Source organism: Heptranchias perlo, chromosome 27 (genome assembly GCF_035084215.1).
Source record: "Heptranchias perlo isolate sHepPer1 chromosome 27, sHepPer1.hap1, whole genome shotgun sequence".
Taxonomy (NCBI): domain Eukaryota; kingdom Metazoa; phylum Chordata; class Chondrichthyes; order Hexanchiformes; family Hexanchidae; genus Heptranchias; species Heptranchias perlo.
The window spans coordinates 7468180-7490118 of NC_090351.1; the positions used below are offsets into that span (position 1 = coordinate 7468180).

At 47.2% G+C, this 21939-nt stretch overlaps 1 protein-coding gene and 1 long non-coding RNA gene across 2 annotated transcripts in view; one reads left to right on the forward strand and one right to left on the reverse strand.

The window, feature by feature from the left end:
* Window positions 1-21939, forward strand: part of LOC137344369 (peptidyl-prolyl cis-trans isomerase FKBP5-like) — a 149294-nt gene that overhangs the window by 95191 nt on the left and 32164 nt on the right. The gene's annotated exons all lie outside the window — the stretch shown is intronic.
* Window positions 1-21939, reverse strand: part of LOC137344372 (uncharacterized) — a 34761-nt gene that overhangs the window by 7393 nt on the left and 5429 nt on the right. The window lies entirely within an intron of this gene.

Genomic DNA, 21939 nt, shown 5'->3' on the forward strand with positions numbered 1-21939 from the left:
TGATGGTGGTGGGTCATACTGGGGTACGGTTTCATTGGCACTGATTGTGGATCAGTGCCTCACCCATTCAATGCTCAGTGACTGTTGACCATGGAGTGCATTGTAGCAGACTCTAGATCCATCTACAAGTGCCTGGGAAACATCGTGAACGCTGTTTCCATTGTTTTTCTGGGTTTTCCATGGCAATTCCGCTGAAGTTACAGCAGCCGATCAGGAGAATCCCTGAGGAAATTCCCCGGAATGGTGATATAAAATACCACTACTCTGGGCCTACCGCCACCTGCCACTGTGCGGTCCTGGGGAATGGTGGTAAGTGGGTGGTCAGGAGAGAAATGGGAAGGGCAAACAGGCTCACCACCTGTCGGCCTTTACATGTGGTGCCAAGGCCAGCTGGCAGAGGTCCCAGCGGGGGCATGAAGGTGAAATCCTGGTTGGGGCAGAAAAGCGGTGGTTGATGTCCCCAACCTATTTTTCTGCCATTTTCATCTGCTGTCCCAACTGATTTGGGGTGAGAGAGTGAAGGAAACATCAGCCCTAGAACACCAACAAAACAAGGTAAAACAGAACACTGGAACTACAACAGAGTGATGCTCTATATTACTATGTGTGTTGGAGAATGATTGCTTTATATTACTATGTGTGTATAGTTTCAGTGCTCTATATTACTATGCATGTTGGAGTTCAAGTGAGGTACATTACTATGTGTGCTGGAGTTTGAGTGTTCTATATTACTATGTGTTTTGGAGTTTGAGTGTTCTATATTACTATGTGTTTTGGTGTTTGAGTGTTCTATATTACTATGTGTGCTGGAGTTTGAATGTTCTATATTACTATGTGTGCTGGAGTTTGAATGTTCTATATTACTATGTGTGTTGGAGTTTGAGTGTTCTATATTACTATGTGTGCTGGAGTTTGAGTGTTCTATATTACTATGTGTGCTGGAGTTTGAGTGTTCTATATTACTATGTGTGTTAGAGTTTGAGTGTTCTATATTACTATGTGTGCTGGAGTTTGAGTGTTCTATATTACTATGTGTGCTGGAGTTTGAGTGTTCTATATTAATAAGTGTGTTGGAGTTCGAGTGTTCTATATTACTATGTGTGTTGGTGTTTGAGTGTTCTATATTACTATGTGTGTTGGTGTTTGAGTGTTCTATATTAATAAGTGTGTTGGAGTTCAAGTATTCTTTGTTACTATGTGGTTTGGAGTTTGAGTGTTCCATATTACTAAGTATGTTGGAGAGTGATTACTCCATCTTACTCTGTGTGCTGGAGTTTGAGTGTTCTATATTACTATGTGTGCTGGAGTTTGAGTGTTCTATATTACTATGTGTGCTGGAGTTTGAGTGTTCTATATTACTATGTGTGCTGGAGTTTGAGTGTTCTATATTACTATGTGTGCTGGAGTTGAGTGTTCTATATAACTATGTGTGCTGGAGTTTGAGTGTTCTATATTACTATGTGTGCTGGAGTTTGAGTGTTCTATATTACTATGTGTGCTGGAGTTTGAGTGTTCTATATTACTATATGTGTTGGAGTTTGAGTGTTCTATATTACTATGTGTGCTGGAGTTTGAGTGTTCTATATTACTATGTGTGCTGGAGTTTGAGTGTTCTATATTACTATGTGTGCTGGAGTTTGAGTGTTCTATATTACTATGTGTGCTGGAGTTTGAGTGTTCTATATTACTATGTGTGCTGGAGTTTGAGTGTTCTATATTACTATGTGTGCTGGAGTTTGAGTGTTCTATATTACTATGTGTGCTGGAGTTTGAGTGTTCTATATTACTATGTGTGCTGGAGTTTGAGTGTTCTATATTACTATGTGTGCTGGAGTTTGAGTGTTCTATATTACTATATGTGTTGGAGTTTGAGTGTTCTATATTACTATATGTGTTGGAGTTTGAGTGTTCTATATTACTATGTGTGTTGGTGTTTGAGTGTTCTATATTACTATGTGTGCTGGAGTTTGAGTGTTCTATATTACTATGTGTGCTGGAGTTTGAGTGTTCTATATTACTATGTGTGCTGGTGTTTGAGTGTTCTATATTACTATGTGTGCTGGAGTTTGAGTGTTCTATATTACTATGTGTGCTGGAGTTTGAGTGTTCTATATTACTATGTGTGCTGGAGTTTGAGTGTTCTATATTACTATGTGTGCTGGAGTTTGAGTGTTCTATATTACTATGTGTGTTGGTGTTTGAGTGTTCTATATTACTATGTGTGCTGGAGTTTGAGTGTTCTATATTACTATGTGTGCTGGTGTTTGAGTGTTCTATATTACTATGTATGTTGGAGTTTGAGTGTTCTATATAACTATGTGTGCTGGAGTTTGAGTGTTCTATATTACTATGTGTGCTGGAGTTTGAGTGTTCTATATTACTATGTGTGATGGAGTTTGAGTGTTCTGTATTACTAAGCATGTTGCAGAGTGAATGCTCTATATTACTATATGTGTTGGAGTTTGAGTGTTCTATATTTCTATATGTGTTGCAGTCTGGGCGTTCTGTAATTCTACCTGGGTTGGAGTTTGAATGTTCTGTTTTACTATGTGTGTTGGAGTTCGATTGCTGATCACCAGGATTGCTGAGGTGCCACAGCGGCGCCACGGCAGTCAGACCTGCTGTCCTCTCTCAGGACGACAGCCTGCCTGCTCCCACCCCTGCCACTCCACTAGTGTCCCTGTTGTTGCCTCTTGGCCAGCCAGGCCAGGCTGCTGCAGCCCATGCTGAGATGGTGCAGTCTGGATCCGGGGCCTCCCGGCCCAGAGCTGCTCGAGATCGTCCTCCAAGGCCGTCTGTACGCTCCTCTATTGAAGTCCAGCAGCCTCCCACCACCCATGCCCCAGCCACTGGGGAAGCACCTCATAGGAGCACTCGGATGGGGAAAGGCACACGAACAAAAGGCATGAAGGGAATGCACAAGGGTGAATAGTTCTGTAATGTTTGCATAATTTCATTTATTCATTGATAAATGAGACTTTGATTTTGCATTTGGTAGTGGTTTTTATTTATGCAATGAGCTGAGAGGGACACCAAGGTGTAATCAGATGGAGTGTGATTTGATTGTCTTGTGGGAGCGGAAAGGTGGGGAGTGTAGGACTGTTGGTGAGTTGGGGGATGTAGTTCAAATTATTGATAGCGGGCACGGATCAGGTGAGCACGCAGAGCCCTCGCAGACAAGGCGTGTGGTTCTTGTTGCACCCTTGCGTCTTCCTCTATTTCCTCTTCTGACTCCACCCCCTCCTCCTCCTCCTCCTCAGCCTCTTCCTCCTCTTCCTTCTCAGCCTCTTCCTCCTCAGCCTCCTCCTCCTCCACCTCTGGCTCAGGGTCTTCTCCAATCATTGGTGGCAAAGGCTGGTCCCTCATAATGGCGAGGTTGTGCAGCATGCAGCAGACCACCACAAATCTGCCCACCCGCTCAGGGGAGTAGTGCAGGGCTACTCCAAATGGAGGAGCCCTGCAACCCTGGTCCAGGCAGCCGAAGCGTTGTTTGAGGAGGCCTACGGTGTGCTCCACGATGTTGCATGTGGCAGCATGGCTCTCATTATAGGCCTGCTGTGCACGTGTGCGTGGGTTCCTGACCGGTGTCATGGGCCACATGGTGAGGGGATAGCCCTTGTCGCCCAACAGCCAGCCTTTGACTTGCCGAGTCGGGTGAAAGATAGCTGGCACGTTGGACTGCCGCATGACGAAGGCATCGTGACTGCACCCAGGGTAGCGGGCATCGACCTCCATGATGCGATGCGTGTGGTTGCAAACCAGCTTTACATTGAGGGAGTGGAAGCCCTTTTGGTTAACGAAGATGGCTGAGTTGATGTTCGGGGCACGCAGAGCAAAAAGGGTGCAGTCAATGGCATCCTGCACCGTGGGGAAGCCAGCAATGCGGGCGAACCCCTGTACTCATTCGTTCTGCTTGTCTCTGTGGAGAGGGAAGGTGATGAACCTGTTCCTCATGTGGTACAGTGCGTCTGTGACCTCCCTTATACAGCAGTGCACTGCATACTGCGAGATGTGGCACATGTCGCCAGCAGAGGCCTGAAATGCTCCTGAGCCGTAGAAATTCAGCGCCACGGTGACCTTCACAGCCCCAGGCAACGCTGTCCTCGCCCTGCTCTGAGGCTGCAGTTGTGGCCGCACCAGTTGACAGGTCTCGGTCACGGCTTCCTTGGTGAACCTCAGGCATCGGATACAATCCTCCTCGGTCATGTTGAGATAAGAGAATTAGTCCCAGAAGTCCATCATTGGGTAGGGCCTCCTGCTCGGTGCACTGCGCCTTCTCGTCCTCCGTCCTCTTGCAGCTTGACCTGCTCTGCGTGGCCTCTCTGCATGCTCCCAGTTGTGCTCAATGCCCAGCGGGAGCCCTAGCAGACCGCCCATGGTTGGCAGGAATGATGTTCAACCACGGTTGTAACTTTCCAACCCTTCAGGCAGTACCTGCCAAACCACTCTCAAAAGTAGTCCAGGAACTCTCAATAAGAATAGGGAGCTTTAAAAAACACTTCCTACTCCTCCAGCAGCCAGAAGCAATAATCGAGCAACTAACCTGCAACACCTGCATGGCTCCTTTAAATAGCACTAGTGGGGGGTCCTTCAGGCACAGTAAGATACGTTGAGATGGTTGGGATTAAGACTGTGCGTTGAGTTGAGCGTTAAGTTCCAAAATAGTGTCTATCACTTTAAATCAGTGTTGTACACTGCACGCATTTTCTCCCTACTTGACATGCTTCCAGCATTCGGTATTTGCGCCTGCGCTAACTCCTATACCAAGATGGCGTCCGGCGCACATCACGCTGGAAATGTGCGTGCGCATCCAAGACGCCATCTTGGATGTCAGAGAGGCCATGTGGTGCCGAAACAACGGGCGCTGCACGGCCCAATTTAGAGCCCTGAGTGTTCGATATTCCTATGTGTGTTGGAGTTTCTGTGTTCCATGTTATTATGTGTCGGTGTTCGAGTGCTCTGTATTACCATGTGTCGGTGTTCGAGTGCTCTGTATTATCATGTGTCGGTGTTCGAGTGCTCTGTATTACCATGTGTCGGTGTTCGAGTGCTCTGTATTATCATGTGTTGGTGTTCGAGTGCTCTGTATTACCATGTGTCGGTGTTCGAGTGCTCTGTATTATCATGTGTCGGTGTTCGAGTGCTCTGTATTACCATGTGTCGGTGTTCGAGTGCTCTGTATTATCATGTGTTGGTGGTTGAGTGCTCTGTATTACCATGTGTCGGTGTTCGAGTGCTCTGTATTATCATGTGTCGGTGTTCGAGTGCTCTGTATTACCATGTGTCGGTGTTCGAGTGCTCTGTATTATCATGTGTCGGTGTTCGAGTGCTCTGTATTACCATGTGTTGGTGTTCGAGTGCTCTGTATTACCATGTGTTGGTGTTCGAGTGCTCTGTATTACCATGTGTCGGTGTTCGAGTGCTCTGTATTATCATGTGTGGGTGTTCGAGTGCTCTGTATTATCATGTGTTGGTGTTCGAGTGCTCTGTATTACCATGTGTCGGTGTTCGAGTGCTCTGTATTATCATGTGTTGGTGTTCGAGTGCTCTGTATTATCATGTGTCGGTGTTCGAGTGCTCTGTATTACCATGTGTTGGTGTTCGAGTGCTCTGTATTACCATGTGTTGGTGTTCGAGTGCTCTGTATTATCATGTGTGGGTGTTCGAGTGCTCTGTATTATCATGTGTCGGTGTTCGAGTGCTCTGTATTACCATGTGTGGGTGTTCGAGTGCTCTGTATTACCATGTGTTCGAGTTCGAGTGCTCTGTATTATCATGTGTCGGTGTTCGAGTGCTCTGTATTATCATGTGTTGGTGTTCGAGTGCTGTGTGTTATCATGTGTTGGTGTTCGAGTGCTCTGTATTACCATGTGTCGGTGTTCGAGTGCTCTGTATTATCATGTGTTCGAGTTCGAGTGCTCTGTATTACCATGTGTCGGTGTTCGAGTGCTCTGTATTACCATGTGTTGGTGTTCGAGTGCTCTGTATTACCATGTGTGGGTGTTCGAGTGCTCTGTATTACCATGTGTTGGTGTTCGAGTGCTCTGTATTACCATGTGTGGGTGTTCGAGTGCTCTGTATTACCATGTGTCGGTGTTCGAGTGCTCTGTATTACCATGTGTGGGTGTTCGAGTGCTCTGTATTACCATGTGTTGGTGTTCGAGTGCTCTGTATTACCATGTGTGGGTGTTCGAGTGCTCTGTATTACCATGTGTGGGTGTTCGAGTGCTCTGTATTATCATGTGTTGGTGTTCGAGTGCTCTGTATTACCATGTGTGGGTGTTCGAGTGCTCTGTATTATCATGTGTTGGTGTTCGAGTGCTCTGTATTACCATGTGTGGGTGTTCGAGTGCTCTGTATTACCATGTGTGGGTGTTCGAGTGCTCTGTATTATCATGTGTGGGTGTTCGAGTGCTCTGTATTATCATGTGTGGGTGTTCGAGTGCTCTGTATTATCATGTGTGGGTGTTCGAGTGCTCTGTATTACCATGTGTCGGTGTTCGAGTGCTCTGTATTATCATGTGTCGGTGTTCGAGTGCTCTGTATTATCATGTGTTGGTGTTCGAGTGCTCTGTATTATCATGTGTGGGTGTTCGAGTGCTCTGTATTATCATGTGTGGGTGTTCGAGTGCTCTGTATTATCATGTGTCTGTGTTCGAGTGCTCTGTATTATCATGTGTGGGTGTTCGAGTGCTCTGTATTACCATGTGTCGGTGTTCGAGTGCTCTGTATTATCATGTGTCGGTGTTCGAGTGCTCTGTATTATCATGTGTCTGTGTTCGAGTGCTCTGTATTATCATGTGTGGGTGTTCGAGTGCTCTGTATTACCATGTGTTGGTGTTCGAGTGCTCTGTATTACCATGTGTTGGTGTTCGAGTGCTCTGTATTACCATGTGTTCGAGTTCGAGTGCTCTGTATTACCATGTGTCGGTGTTCGAGTGCTCTGTATTATCATGTGTCGGTGTTCGAGTGCTCTGTATTACCATGTGTCGGTGTTCGAGTGCTCTGTATTATCATGTGTCGGTGTTCGAGTGCTCTGTATTATCATGTGTTGGTGTTCGAGTGCTCTGTATTACCATGTGTCGGTGTTCGAGTGCTCTGTGTTAACATGTGTCGGTGTTCGAGTGCTCTTTATTATCATGTGTCGGTGTTCGAGTGCTCTGTATTACCATGTGTTGGTGTTCGAGTGCTCTGTGTTACCATGTGTTGGTGTTCGAGTGCTCTTTATTATCATGTGTCGGTGTTCGAGTGCTCTTTATTATCATGTGTCGGTGTTCGAGTGCTCTTTATTATCATGTGTCGGTGTTCGAGTGCTCTGTATTATCATGTGTTGGTGTTCGAGTGCTCTGTATTATCATGTGTCGGTGTTCGAGTGCTCTGTATTACCATGTGTCGGTGTTCGAGTGCTCTGTATTACCATGTGTTGGTGTTCGAGTGCTCTGTATTACCATGTGTTGGTGTTCGAGTGCTCTGTATTACCATGTGTGGGTGTTCGAGTGCTCTGTATTATCATGTGTTGGTGTTCGAGTGCTCTGTATTACCATGTGTGGGTGTTCGAGTGCTCTGTATTACCATGTGTTCGAGTTCGAGTGCTCTGTATTACCATGTGTTGGTGTTCGAGTGCTCTGTATTACCATGTGTGGGTGTTCGAGTGCTCTGTATAATCATGTGTGGGTGTTCGAGTGCTCTGTGTTACCATGTGTTGGTGTTCGAGTGCTCTTTATTATCATGTGTCGGTGTTCGAGTGCTCTTTATTATCATGTGTCGGTGTTCGAGTGCTCTTTATTATCATGTGTCGGTGTTCGAGTGCTCTGTATTATCATGTGTTGGTGTTCGAGTGCTCTTTATTATCATGTGTCGGTGTTCGAGTGCTCTTTATTATCATGTGTCGGTGTTCGAGTGCTCTTTATTATCATGTGTCGGTGTTCGAGTGCTCTTTATTATCATGTGTCGGTGTTCGAGTGCTCTGTATTATCATGTGTTGGTGTTCGAGTGCTCTGTATTATCATGTGTCGGTGTTCGAGTGCTCTGTATTACCATGTGTTGGTGTTCGAGTGCTCTGTATTACCATGTGTTGGTGTTCGAGTGCTCTGTATTACCATGTGTGGGTGTTCGAGTGCTCTGTATTATCATGTGTTGGTGTTCGAGTGCTCTGTATTACCATGTGTGGGTGTTCGAGTGCTCTGTATTACCATGTGTTCGAGTTCGAGTGCTCTGTATTACCATGTGTTGGTGTTCAAGTGCTCTGTATTACCATGTGTTGGTGTTCGAGTGCTCTGTATTACCATGTGTCGGTGTTCGAGTGCTCTGTATTACCATGTGTTCGAGTTCGAGTGCTCTGTATTACCATGTGTTGGTGTTCGAGTGCTCTGTATTACCATGTGTTGGTGTTCGAGTGCTCTGTATTACCATGTGTCGGTGTTCGAGTGCTCTGTATTACCATGTGTTCGAGTTCGAGTGCTCTGTATTACCATGTGTCGGTGTTCGAGTGCTCTGTATTATCATGTGTTCGAGTTCGAGTGCTCTGTATTACCATGTGTCGGTGTTCGAGTGCTCTGTATTACCATGTGTCGGTGTTCGAGTGCTCTGTATTATCATGTGTTCGAGTTCGAGTGCTCTGTATTACCATGTGTCGGTGTTCGAGTGCTCTGTATTACCATGTGTCGGTGTTCGAGTGCTCTGTATTATCATGTGTCGGTGTTCGAGTGCTCTTTATTACCATGTGTCGGTGTTCGAGTGCTCTGTATTATCATGTGTTGGTGTTCGAGTGCTCTGTATTACCATGTGTCGGTGTTCGAGTGCTCTGTATTATCATGTGTTGGTGTTCGAGTGCTCTGTATTACCATGTGTGGGTGTTCGAGTGCTCTGTATTACCATGTGTCGGTGTTCGAGTGCTCTGTATTACCATGTGTTGGTGGTTGAGTGCTCTGTATTACCATGTGTTGGTGTTCGAGTGCTCTGTATTATCATGTGTCGGTGTTCGAGTGCTCTGTATTACCATGTGTGGGTGTTCGAGTGCTCTGGATTATCATGTGTCGGTGTTCGAGTGCTCTGTATTACCATGTGTCGGTGGTTGAGTGCTCTGTATTACCATGTGTTGGTGTTCGAGTGCTCTGTATTATCATGTGTTGGTGTTCGAGTGCTCTGTGTTATCATGTGTTGGTGTTCGAGTGCTCTGTATTATCATGTGTTGGTGTTCGAGTGCTCTGTGTTATCATGTGTTGGTGTTCGAGTGCTCTGTGTTATCATGTGTTGGTGTTCGAGTGCTCTGTATTATCATGTGTTGGTGTTCGAGTGCTCTGTATTACCATGTGTTGGTGTTCGAATGCTCTGTATTATCATGTCTCGGTGTTCGAGTGCTCTGTATTACCATGTGTCGGTGTTCGAGTGCTCTGTATTATCATGTGTTGGTGTTCGAGTGCTCTGTATTATCATGTGTTGGTGTTCGAGTGCTCTGTATTATCATGTGTCGGTGTTCGAGTGCTCTGTATTATCATGTGTTGGTGTTCGAGTGCTCTGTATTATCATGTGTTGGTGTTCGAGTGCTCTGTATTACCATGTGTCGGTGTTCGAGTGCTCTGTATTATCATGTGTGGGTGTTCGAGTGCTCTGTGTTACCATGTGTTGGTGTTCGAGTGCTCTTTATTATCATGTGTCGGTGTTCGAGTGCTCTTTATTATCATGTGTCGGTGTTCGAGTGCTCTTTATTATCATGTGTCGGTGTTCGAGTGCTCTTTATTATCATGTGTCGGTGTTCGAGTGCTCTGTATTATCATGTGTTGGTGTTCGAGTGCTCTGTATTATCATGTGTCGGTGTTCGAGTGCTCTGTATTACCATGTGTCGGTGTTCGAGTGCTCTGTATTACCATGTGTTGGTGTTCGAGTGCTCTGTATTACCATGTGTGGGTGTTCGAGTGCTCTGTATTATCATGTGTTGGTGTTCGAGTGCTCTGTATTACCATGTGTGGGTGTTCGAGTGCTCTGTATTACCATGTGTTCGAGTTCGAGTGCTCTGTATTACCATGTGTTGGTGTTCGAGTGCTCTGTATTACCATGTGTGGGTGTTCGAGTGCTCTGTATTATCATGTGTGGGTGTTCGAGTGCTCTGTGTTACCATGTGTTGGTGTTCGAGTGCTCTTTATTATCATGTGTCGGTGTTCGAGTGCTCTTCATTATCATGTGTCGGTGTTCGAGTGCTCTTTATTATCATGTGTCGGTGTTCGAGTGCTCTGTATTATCATGTGTCGGTGTTCGAGTGCTCTTAATTATCATGTGTCGGTGTTCGAGTGCTCTGTATTATCATGTGTTGGTGTTCGAGTGCTCTGTATTATCATGTGTCGGTGTTCGAGTGCTCTGTATTACCATGTGTTGGTGTTCGAGTGCTCTGTATTACCATGTGTTGGTGTTCGAGTGCTCTGTATTACCATGTGTGGGTGTTCGAGTGCTCTGTATTATCATGTGTTGGTGTTCGAGTGCTCTGTATTACCATGTGTGGGTGTTCGAGTGCTCTGTATTACCATGTGTTCGAGTTCGAGTGCTCTGTATTACCATGTGTTGGTGTTCGAGTGCTCTGTATTACCATGTGTTGGTGTTCGAGTGCTCTGTATTACCATGTGTCGGTGTTCGAGTGCTCTGTATTACCATGTGTTCGAGTTCGAGTGCTCTGTATTACCATGTGTTGGTGTTCGAGTGCTCTGTATTACCATGTGTTGGTGTTCGAGTGCTCTGTATTACCATGTGTCGGTGTTCGAGTGCTCTGTATTACCATGTGTTCGAGTTCGAGTGCTCTGTATTACCATGTGTCGGTGTTCGAGTGCTCTGTATTATCATGTGTTCGAGTTCGAGTGCTCTGTATTACCATGTGTCGGTGTTCGAGTGCTCTGTATTACCATGTGTCGGTGTTCGAGTGCTCTGTATTATCATGTGTTCGAGTTCGAGTGCTCTGTATTACCATGTGTCGGTGTTCGAGTGCTCTGTATTACCATGTGTCGGTGTTCGAGTGCTCTGTATTATCATGTGTCGGTGTTCGAGTGCTCTTTATTACCATGTGTCGGTGTTCGAGTGCTCTGTATTATCATGTGTTGGTGTTCGAGTGCTCTGTATTACCATGTGTCGGTGTTCGAGTGCTCTGTATTATCATGTGTCGGTGTTCGAGTGCTCTGTATTACCATGTGTGGGTGTTCGAGTGCTCTGTATTACCATGTGTCGGTGTTCGAGTGCTCTGTATTACCATGTGTTGGTGGTTGAGTGCTCTGTATTACCATGTGTTGGTGTTCGAGTGCTCTGTATTACCATGTGTCGGTGTTCGAGTGCTCTGTATTATCATGTGTTGGTGTTCGAGTGCTCTGTATTACCATGTGTGGGTGTTCGAGTGCTCTGTATTACCATGTGTCGGTGTTCGAGTGCTCTGTATTACCATGTGTTGGTGGTTGAGTGCTCTGTATTACCATGTGTTGGTGTTCGAGTGCTCTGTATTATCATGTGTCGGTGTTCGAGTGCTCTGTATTACCATGTGTGGGTGTTCGAGTGCTCTGGATTATCATGTGTCGGTGTTCGAGTGCTCTGTATTACCATGTGTCGGTGGTTGAGTGCTCTGTATTACCATGTGTTGGTGTTCGAGTGCTCTGTATTATCATGTGTTGGTGTTCGAGTGCTCTGTGTTATCATGTGTTGGTGTTCGAGTGCTCTGTATTATCATGTGTTGGTGTTCGAGTGCTCTGTGTTATCATGTGTTGGTGTTCGAGTGCTCTGTGTTATCATGTGTTGGTGTTCGAGTGCTCTGTATTATCATGTGTTGGTGTTCGAGTGCTCTGTATTACCATGTGTTGGTGTTCGAATGCTCTGTATTATCATGTCTCGGTGTTCGAGTGCTCTGTATTACCATGTGTCGGTGTTCGAGTGCTCTGTATTACCATGTGTGGGTGTTCGAGTGCTCTGGATTACCATGTGTTGGTGTTCGAGTGCTCTGTATTACCATGTGTGGGTGTTCGAGTGCTCTGTATTACCATGTGTCGGTGTTCGAGTGCTCTGTATTACCATGTGTCGGAGTTCGAGTGCTCTGTATTACCATGTGTGGGTGTTCGAGTGCTCTGTATTACCATGTGTCGGTGTTCGAGTGCTCTGTATTACCATGTGTGGGTGTTCGAGTGCTCTGTATTACCATGTGTCGGTGTTCGAGTGCTCTGTATTACCATGTGTCGGTGTTCGAGTGCTCTGTATTATCATGTGTCGGTGTTCGAGTGCTCTGTATTATCATGTGTTGGTGTTCGAGTGCTCTGTATTACCATGTGTCGGTGTTCGAGTGCTCTGTATTATCATGTGTTGGTGTTCGAGTGCTCTGTATTATCATGTGTCGGTGTTCGAGTGCTCTGTATTACCATGTGTTGGTGTTCGAATGCTCTGTATTACCATGTGTGGGTGTTCGAGTGCTCTGTATTATCATGTGTTGGTGTTCGAGTGCTCTGTATTATCATGTGTTGGTGTTCGAGTGCTCTGTATTATCATGTGTCGGTGTTCGAGTGCTCTGTATTACCATGTGTCGGTGTTCGAGTGCTCTGTATTACCATGTGTCGGTGTTCGAGTGCTCTGTATTACCATGTGTCGGTGTTCGAGTGCTCTGTATTACCATGTGTCGGTGTTCGAGTGCTCTGTATTATCATGTGTCGGTGTTCGAGTGCTCTGTATTACCATGTGTCGGTGTTCGAGTGCTCTGTATTATCATGTGTCGGTGTTCGAGTGCTCTCTATTATCATGTGTCGGTGTTCGAGTGCTCTGTATTATCATGTGTCGGTGTTCGAGTGCTCTCTATTATCATGTGTCGGAGTTCGAGTGCTCTGTATTATCATGTGTCGGTGTTCGAGTGCTCTGTATTATCATGTGTCGGAGTTCGAGTGCTCTGTATTATCATGTGTCGGTGTTCGAGTGCTCTGTATTATCATGTGTCGGAGTTCGAGTGCTCTGTATTATCATGTGTCGGAGTTCGAGTGCTCTGTATTATCATGTGTCGGTGTTCGAGTGCTCTGTATTACCGTGTGTCGGTGTTCGAGTGCTCTGTATTATCGTGTGTCGGTGTTCGAGTGCTCTGTATTATCATGTGTCGGTGTTCGAGTGCTCTGTAAATATTGAAATGAGGAAAAACGGGGGTGGAAATCTGGGACATTCCTTGCTTTTGAGTGTTCAGCTCCTCACTGAGTGAACCAGCTGAGGCTTATGGGGAACTCGGGCTCTTTTTCAGCTGGTTTGTTGGAGTTGATTGTGATCTTCACAACACTGCAGGCTGCAGTTGTAGTTATGGTTGCTGCATTCCCTGTTTGCCCACACTCACGGGTGCTCTGTCTCATTGCTATGCACTGAGAGTAAATAAAAATACCAAACGCTCAAAATGGGTTGAATTGAGAAATAGGAAAGGATCTAAGACTATAGTGGGAGTTGTATATAGGACCCCTGGCAGCAGCTCTGAAGTGCGAGATTGTATAAATGCAGAGATTAGACAAGCGTGTAACAAAGGCATAGTGGTCTTAATGGGGGACTTTAACCTTCACATAGATTGGGAAAAGCAGACGAGCAACTGTCAGAAAGGTAGTGAATTTCTTGAGTGTGTCCGGGATAGTTTTCTACAGCAGTATGTTCTAGAGACAACAAGGGGGCAAGCCAAACTAGATTTAGTAATGAGTAATGAACCAGATTTAGTTAACAGCTTAACTGTGTGTGAACATCTATCCAATAGTGATCATAACATGATTGAGTTCAGTGTAGTGTTTGAAAGGGAAAAAAGTGAATCAGCTGCTAAGATTCTAGACTTGGGCAAGGCCGACTTCAATGGGATGAGACGGAGACTGTCCACAGTAAACTGGGCAAACCTGTTAATGGGTAAAACGACTGATGATCAGTGGGAAATGTTTAAAGAAACATTTAACGTGATACAGAATCGGTTTATACCCCTGAGGGGCAAGAACTCTACTTGCCAAAAAAAAACAGCCATGGACAACTAAAGAGGTAAGGGACAGTATAAAACATAAGGAAAGGGCATACAAAAAGGCAAAAAATGGCACAGATCCTGGCGAATGGGAAAGATACAAAGATCAACAAAGGGTCACAAAACAGATAGTAAGAGCTACAAAAAGAGAGTATGAAAAGAAACTTGCAAGGGATATCAAAACCAAATACAAAGAACTTTTATAGTTACATTAGGAAAAAGAGGGTGGTCAGTAGCAGTGTTGGCCCCTTAAAAACTGAAAGTGGGGATATTGTCATTGACAATGGGGAAATGGCGGACATGTTGAACAATTACTTTGCGTCAGTATTTACAGTAGAAAAAGAGGAGAGCATGCCGGAAATCCCAAGAAAACTAATATTGAATTGGGGACAGGGACTCAATAAAATTAACATAAGTAAAGCAACAGTAATGAAGAAAATAATAGCACTAAAGAGTGACAAATCCCCAGGACCAGATGGTTTCCATCCCAGGGTTTTAAAGGAAGTAGGTGAGCACATTGCAGATATCCTAACTATAATCTTTCAAAGTTCTCTCGATGTAGGAACCTTCCCTCTAGATTGGAAAATTGCACATGGTCACTCCGCTTTTTAAGAAAGGAGAGAGAGGGAAACCAGGGAATTATAGACCAGTTAGCCTAACATCTGTTGTGGGGAAAGTGCTGGAGTCTATAATTAAGGACTGAACACCTCGAGAATTTTCAGTTAATCAGAGAGAGCCAGCATGGATTTGTGAAAGGTAGGTCGTGCCTGACAAACCTGATTGAATTTTTTGAAGAGGTGACTAAAGTAGTGGACAGGGGAATGTCAATGGATGTTATTTATATCGGCTCCCAGAAGGCATTTGATAAGGTCCCACATAAGAGACTGTTAGCTAAGATAGAAGCCCATGGAATCGAGGGAAAAGTACGGACTTGGTTAGGAAGTTGGCTGAGCGAAAGGCGACAGAGAGTAGGGATAATGGGTAAGTTCTCACATTAGCAGGATGTGACTAGTGGAGTCCCACAGGGATCTGTCTTGGTGCCTCAATTATTCACAATATTTATTAACGACTTAGATGAAGGCATAGAAAGTCTCTTATCTAAGTTTGCCGATGACACAAAGATCGGTGGCATTGTAAGCAGTGCAGATGAAAACACAAAATTACAAAGGGATATTGATAGATTAGGTGAATGGGCAAAACTGTGGCAAATGGAATTCAATGTAGACAAATGTGAGGTCATCCATTTTGGATCAAAAAAGGATAGAACAGGATACTTTCTAAATGGTAAAAAGTTAAAAACAGTGGATGTCCAAAGGGACTTAGGGTTCAGGTACATAGATCATTGAAGTGTCATGAACAGGTGCAGAAAATAATCAATAAGGCTAATGGAATGCTGGCCTTTATATCTGGAGGACTGGAGTACAAGGGGGCAGAAGTTATGCTGCAGCTATACAAAATCCTGGTTAGACTTCACCTGGAGTACTGTGAGCAGTTCTGGGCACCGCACCTTCGGAAGGACATATTGGCCTTGGAGGGAGTGCAGCGTAGGTTTACTAGAATGATACCCGGACTTCAAGGGTTAAGTTGCGAGGAGAGATTACACAAATTGGGGTTGTATTCTCTCGAGTTTAGAAGGTTAAGGGGTGATCTGATCGAAGTTTATAAGATATTAAGGGGAACAGATAGGGTGGATGGAGAGAAACTATTTCCGCTGGTTGGGGATTCTAGGAGTAGGGGGCACAGTCTAAAAATTAGAGCCAGACCTTTCAGGAGCGAGATTAGAAAACATTTCTACACACAAAGGGTGGTAGAAGTTTGGAACTCTCTTCCGCAAACGGCAGTTGATGCTAGCTCAATTGTTAATTTTAAATCTGAGATAGATAGCTTTTTGGCAACCAAAGGTATTAAGGGATATCGCAGCTCAAAACTGGGCATCCATGAGGTGCTGTGGGCCATCAGCAGCAGCAGAATTGTATTCCAGTACAAACTGTAACCTCATGGCCCGGCATATTCCTCACTCGACCATTACCAAAAAGCCAGGGGATCAACCCTGGTTCAATGAGGAGTGTAGAAGAGCATGCCAGGAGCACCAACAGGCGTACCTAAAAATGAGGTGCCAACCTGGTGAAGCTGCAACTCAGGACTACATAGGAACATAGGAACAGAAGTGGGCCATTCAGCTCCTCGTGATCTAACCCCATATAGCTGCCTTTGGCCCGTATCCCTTAATACCTTTGGTTGCCAAAAAGCTATCTATCTCAGATTTAAATTTAGCAATTGAGCTAGTATCAATTGCCATTTGTGGAAGAGAGTTCCAAACTTCTACCACCCTTTGTGTGTAGAAATGTTTTCTAATCTCGCTCCTGAAAGGTCTGGCTCTAATTTTTAGACTGTGCCCCCTACTCCTAAAATCCCCAACCAGCGGAAATAGTTTCTCTCTATCCACCCTATCTGTTCCCCTTAATATCTTATAAACTTTGATCAGATCACCCCTTAACCTTCTAAACTCGAGAGAATACAACCCCAATTTGTGTAATCTCTCCTCGTAACTTAACCCTTGAAGTCCGGGTATCATTCTAGTAAACCTACGCTGCACTCCCTCCAAGGCCAATATGTCCTTCCGAAGGTGCGGTGACCAGAACTGCTCACAGTACTCCAGGTGCGGTCTAACCAGGGTTTTGTATAGCTGCAGCATAACTTCTGCCCCCTTGTACTCTAGTCCTCTAGATATAAAGGCCATGCATGGTAAACAGCAGAAATAATATGCTGCAGACAGAGCTAAGCGATTCCACAACCAACGGATCAGATCAAAGCTCTGCAGTCCCTGCCACATCCAGTCGTGAATGGTGGTGGACAATTAAACAACGAACGGGAGGAGGAGGCTCTGTAAACATCCCCATCCTCAATGATGGCGGAGTCCAGCACGTGAGTGCAAAAACAAGGCTGAAGCGTTTGCAACCATTTTCAGTCAGAAGTGCTGAGTGGATTGATCCATCTCGCCTCCTCCCGATATCCCCACCATCACAGAAGCCAGTCTTCAGCCAATTCAATTCACTCCACGTGATATCAAGAAACGGCTGAGTGCACTGGATACAGCAAAGGCTCTGGGCCCCAACAACATCTGGCTGTAGTGCTGAAGACTTGTGCTCCAGGAACTAGCCGCGCCTCTAGCCAAACTGTTCCAGTACAGCTACAACACTGGCATCTGCCCGACAATGTGGAAAATTGTCCAGGTATGTCCTGTCCACAAAAAGCTGGACAAATCCAATCCGGCCAATTACCGCCCCATCAGTCTACTCTCAATCATCAGCAAAGTGATGGAAGGTGTCGTCGACAGTGCTATCAAGCGGCACTTACTCACCAATAACCTGCTCACTGATGCTCAGTTTGGTTCCGCCAGGACCACTCGGCTCCAGACCTCATTACAGCCTGGTCCAAACATGGACAAAAGAGCTGAATTCCAGAGGTGAGGTGAGAGTGACTGCTCTTGATATCAAGGCAGTATTTGACCGGAGTGTGGCACCAAGGAGCCCTAGTAAAATTGAAGTCAATGGGAATCAGGAGGAAAACTCTCCAGTGGCTGGAGTCATACTGAGCACAAAGGAAGATGGTAGTGGTTGTTGGAGGCCAATCATCTCAACCCAGGACATTGCTGCAGGTGTTCCTCAGGGCAGTGTCCTAAGCCCAACTATCTTCAGCTGCTTCATCAATGACCTTCCCTCCATCATAAGGTCAGAAATGGGGATGTTCGCTGATGATTGCACAGTGTTCAGTTCCATTCACAACCCCTCAAATAATGAAGCAGTCCGTGCCCGCATGCAGCAAGACCTGGACAACATCTAGGCTTGGGCTCATAAGTGGCAAGTAACATTCACCGCCAGACAAGTGCCAGGCAATGACCATCTTCATCAAGAGAGAGTCTAACCACCTCCCCTTGACATTCAACGGCATTACCATCGCCGAATCCCCCACCATCAACATCCTGGGGGTCACCATTGACCAGAAACTTAACTGGACCAGCCATATAAATACTGTGGCTACAAGAGCAGGTCAGAGGCTAGGTATTCTGCAGCGAGTGACTCACCTCCTGACTCCCCAAAGCCTTTCCACCATCTACAAGGCACAAGTCAGGAGTGTAATGCATACTCTCCACTTGCCTGGATGAGTGCAGCTCCAACAACACTCAAGAAGCTCGATACCATCAGGACAAAGCAGCCACTTGATTGGCACCCCATCCACCACCCTAAACATTCACTCCCCTCCACACTGGCGCACTGTGGCTGCAGTGTGTACCATCCACAGGGATGCACTGCAGCAACTCGCCAAGGCTTCTTCGACAGCACCTCCCAAACCCGCAACCTCTACCACCTGGAAGGACAAGAGCAGCAGGCGCATGGGAACAACACCACCTGCACGTTCCCCTCCAAGTCACACACCATCCGACTTGGAAATATCGCCGTTCCTTCATCGTCGCTGGGTCAAAATCCTGGAACTCCCTACCTAACAGCACTGTGGGAGAACCTTCACCACATGGACTGCAGCGGTTCAAGAAGGCGGCTCACCACCATCTTCTCAAGGGCAATTAGGGATGGGCAATAAATGCTGGCCTTGCCAGCGGCAACCCACATCCGTGAACGAATAAAAAAAATATGGACGAAAGGCAGGTATATGGAGTTAGATCACAGATCAGCAATGATCTTATCAAATTGCGGAGCAGGTACGAGGGGCTGAATGGCCTACTCCTGCTCCTGTGCTCCTATGCCCACTTGTCATCTTTTTCTGCTGCACTCATCAGAGTTATCAAGACAGCTCGAATAGCCATAAATTATCTCAGATGCCAACAGTAGGGCATTTGAGTGCTTGGTTTCATTCAATTGGGGTGCAGGAGGCAATAATTTCTGGCAAAGATACAGATGTAGTCAGGATATCTGAAATATGGCTACATCAAGAACAAGACTGGCAGTTAAATTTTGCTCGATATAACGTATTTGAAAAGGGAGCTGGGAAGTGAGCAGTGGGGTTTGGGCGGGGGGGAGAGGGTGGAGGATTTCCAGATGGGAAAGTATGGATTTCCCAGATATCTGTACGATCTTGACATAAGGACGTTTTAACTTTTTTCAGTAGGTTTCCCGCCCGACAGCCAGCCAGAATGAAAGGCTGGCTATCAGTCGGACGGGAGAGCAGCCAGGGAGCGGATGCCAGCAGGTAAGTCTTAGATCCGGTGTGTGGGGGGGGGGGGTGGTGTCGATCATTGTCGGGGGGGGGGGGGGTCGGTCATGGGGGTGTCAATGGATGGAGTCATCAGGGTTGGGGGTCATCGGGGGAGTCATCGGGCTCGGCGGTCAGGTCATGGGGGGCGTTATCGGAGTTAGTGGTCATCAGAGTCTCAGTCATGGGGAGGGTTGGACATTGGAGTGGTTGGAGATCGTGGGGGGGGGGTTCGGAGATTGTGTTGGGGGTCGGAGATCATTGTGGGGGGTTGGAGATCATTGTGGGGGGTCGGAGATCGTGGGGGGGGGTCGGAGATCGTGTTGGGGGTCGGAGATCGTGTTGGGGGGTCGGAGATCGGTGTGGGGGGGTCGGAGATCGGGTGTGGGGGGTCGGAGATCGGTGTGGGGGGGTCGGAGATCGTTGTGGGGGGTCGGAGATCGTTGTGGGGGGGTCGGAGATCGTTGTGGGGGGTCGGAGATCGTTGTGGGGGGTCGGAGATCGTTGTGGGGGGTCGGAGATCGTTGTGGGGGGTCGGAGATCATTGTGGGGGGTCGGAGATCGGTGTGGGGGGTCGGAGATCGTTGTGGGGGGGTCGGAGATCGTTGTGGGGGGTCGGAGATCGTTGTGGGGGGTCGGAGATCGTTGTGGGGGGTCGAGATCGTTGTGGGGGGTCGGAGATCATTGTGGGGGGTCGGAGATCATTGTGGGGGGTCGGAGATCATTGTGGGGGGTCGGAGATCAGTGTTGGGGGTCGGAGATCAGTGTTGGGGGTCGGAGATCGTTGTGGGGGGTCGGAGATCGTTGTGGGGGGTCGGAGATCGTTGTGGGGGGTCGGAGATCGTTGTGGGGGGTCGGAGATCGTTGTGGGGGGTCGGAGATCAGTGTTGGGGGTCGGAGATCGTTGTGGAGGGTCGGAGATCGTTGTGGGGGGTCGGAGATCGTTGTGGGGGGTCGGAGATCGTTGTGGGGGGTCGGAGATCGTTGTGGGGGGTCGGAGATCGTTGTGGGGGGGTCGGAGATCGTTGTGGTGGGGTCGGAGATCGTTGTGGGGGGTCGGAGATCGTTGTGGGGGTCGGAGATCGTTGTGGGGGGTCGGAGATCGTTGTGGGGGGTCGGAGATCGTTGTGGGGGGTCGGAGATCGTTGTGGGGGGTCGGAGATCGTTGTGGGGGGGTCGGAGATCGTTGTGGGGGGTCGGAGATCGTTGTGGGGGGTCGGAGATTGTGGGGGGGGGGGTCGGAGATAGAATGGGGGGTCGGAGATTGTGTGGCGGTCTGAGATAGAATGGGGGGTCAGAGATTGTGGGGGGGTGTCGGAGATCGTTATGGGAGGTCGGAGATTGTGTGGGGGTCGGAGATTGTGGGGGGTCGGAGATTGTGGGGGGTCGGAGATTGTGGGGGGTCGGAGATTGTGGGGGGGTCGGAGATTGTGGGGGGGAGTCGGAGATTGTGGGGGGTCGGAGATAGAATGGGGGTGTCGGAGATAGAATGGGTGTCGGAGATCGTTGTGGGGGGTCGGAGATCGTGGGGGGTCGGAGATCGTGGGGGGGGAGTCGAGATCGTTGTGGGGGTTTGGAGATTGTGGGGTGTCCGGAGATCGTTGTGGGGGGTCGGAGATAGAACGGGGGGTCGGAGATCGTGGGGGAGTCGGAGATCGTTGTGGGGGGTCGGAGATCGTGGGGGGGTTGGATATCGTGGGAATGATGTCGGAGATAGAATGGGTGTCAGAGATCGTTGGGGGGGGGTCGGAGATAGAATGGGGGGGTCGGAGATAGAATGGGGGGGTCGGAGATCGTGGGGGGGGGGGGTCGGAGATCGTGGGGGGGTCGTAGATAGGAACGGGGGGTCGGAGATCGTTGTTGGGGGGGGGGTGGTTTCGGTCGACTGCCTGTGTGGGGATAAGCAGATAAGCTTGTTGGCGGGAGGGGTAGCGCTCCTGCTCCTCCGGGTCCACCATCAGTTCAGTAAAGGCACTTACCTGTTGATCTGGGCCTTCCCACCATCTCTTACGTGGCGTGAGGCAGAAGGCCCGGGAGTTCCAGCCCCCAAGAGTTAAAATAAAAAACCTATTAAAATGGAGGCCCGCAGCCCACTTTAGAGATTTTTACTGACCGACCTGCTTCCTGAGAGTGGATTGGTCTCACGCTCTTTGATCCGCCTCCGTTAAAACTGGAAGAGGGCGGGTTGGAGGCGGGTTTTACTTTTTTACAATTTTTAACTTTCCACCCGACCCTGACCCGCCATTTTGTGGGGTTAAAATTTACCCCATTATGTCCATATGGATTGAGACAGAGGATAAGAAGGGGTCAATCACGCTAATGGAGCTATGCTACAAAATCATTTAATAGTGGAAGGGAAGTGGAGGAAGAAATATGTAAGCAAATCTATGAAATGTGTAAAAGACATAGAATAATAATCATGGGCGATTTCAATTACCCCCAATAAACTGGCAAGAAAGGTAGGGAAAGGGGAAAAGGGAATGGAGTTTTTACAGTGTGTACAGGACTCCTTTCTTACCCACTACATAACAAGCCCAACAAGAGAGGAATCCCTGCTGGAACCTAGTAATAGGAAATGAACCAGAACAGATAAGAGAAGTAAGCGAAGGGGAATATCTAGGCAATAGCGATCACAATATAATAAGGGTTTAAGATAAAGATTGAGAAAGACACAAGTAAAACGAAGAGCAAAGTAATAGATTGAAATAAAAGCTCATTTTGAGCTGATGAGACTGGAACTAGGGAAAATAAACTGA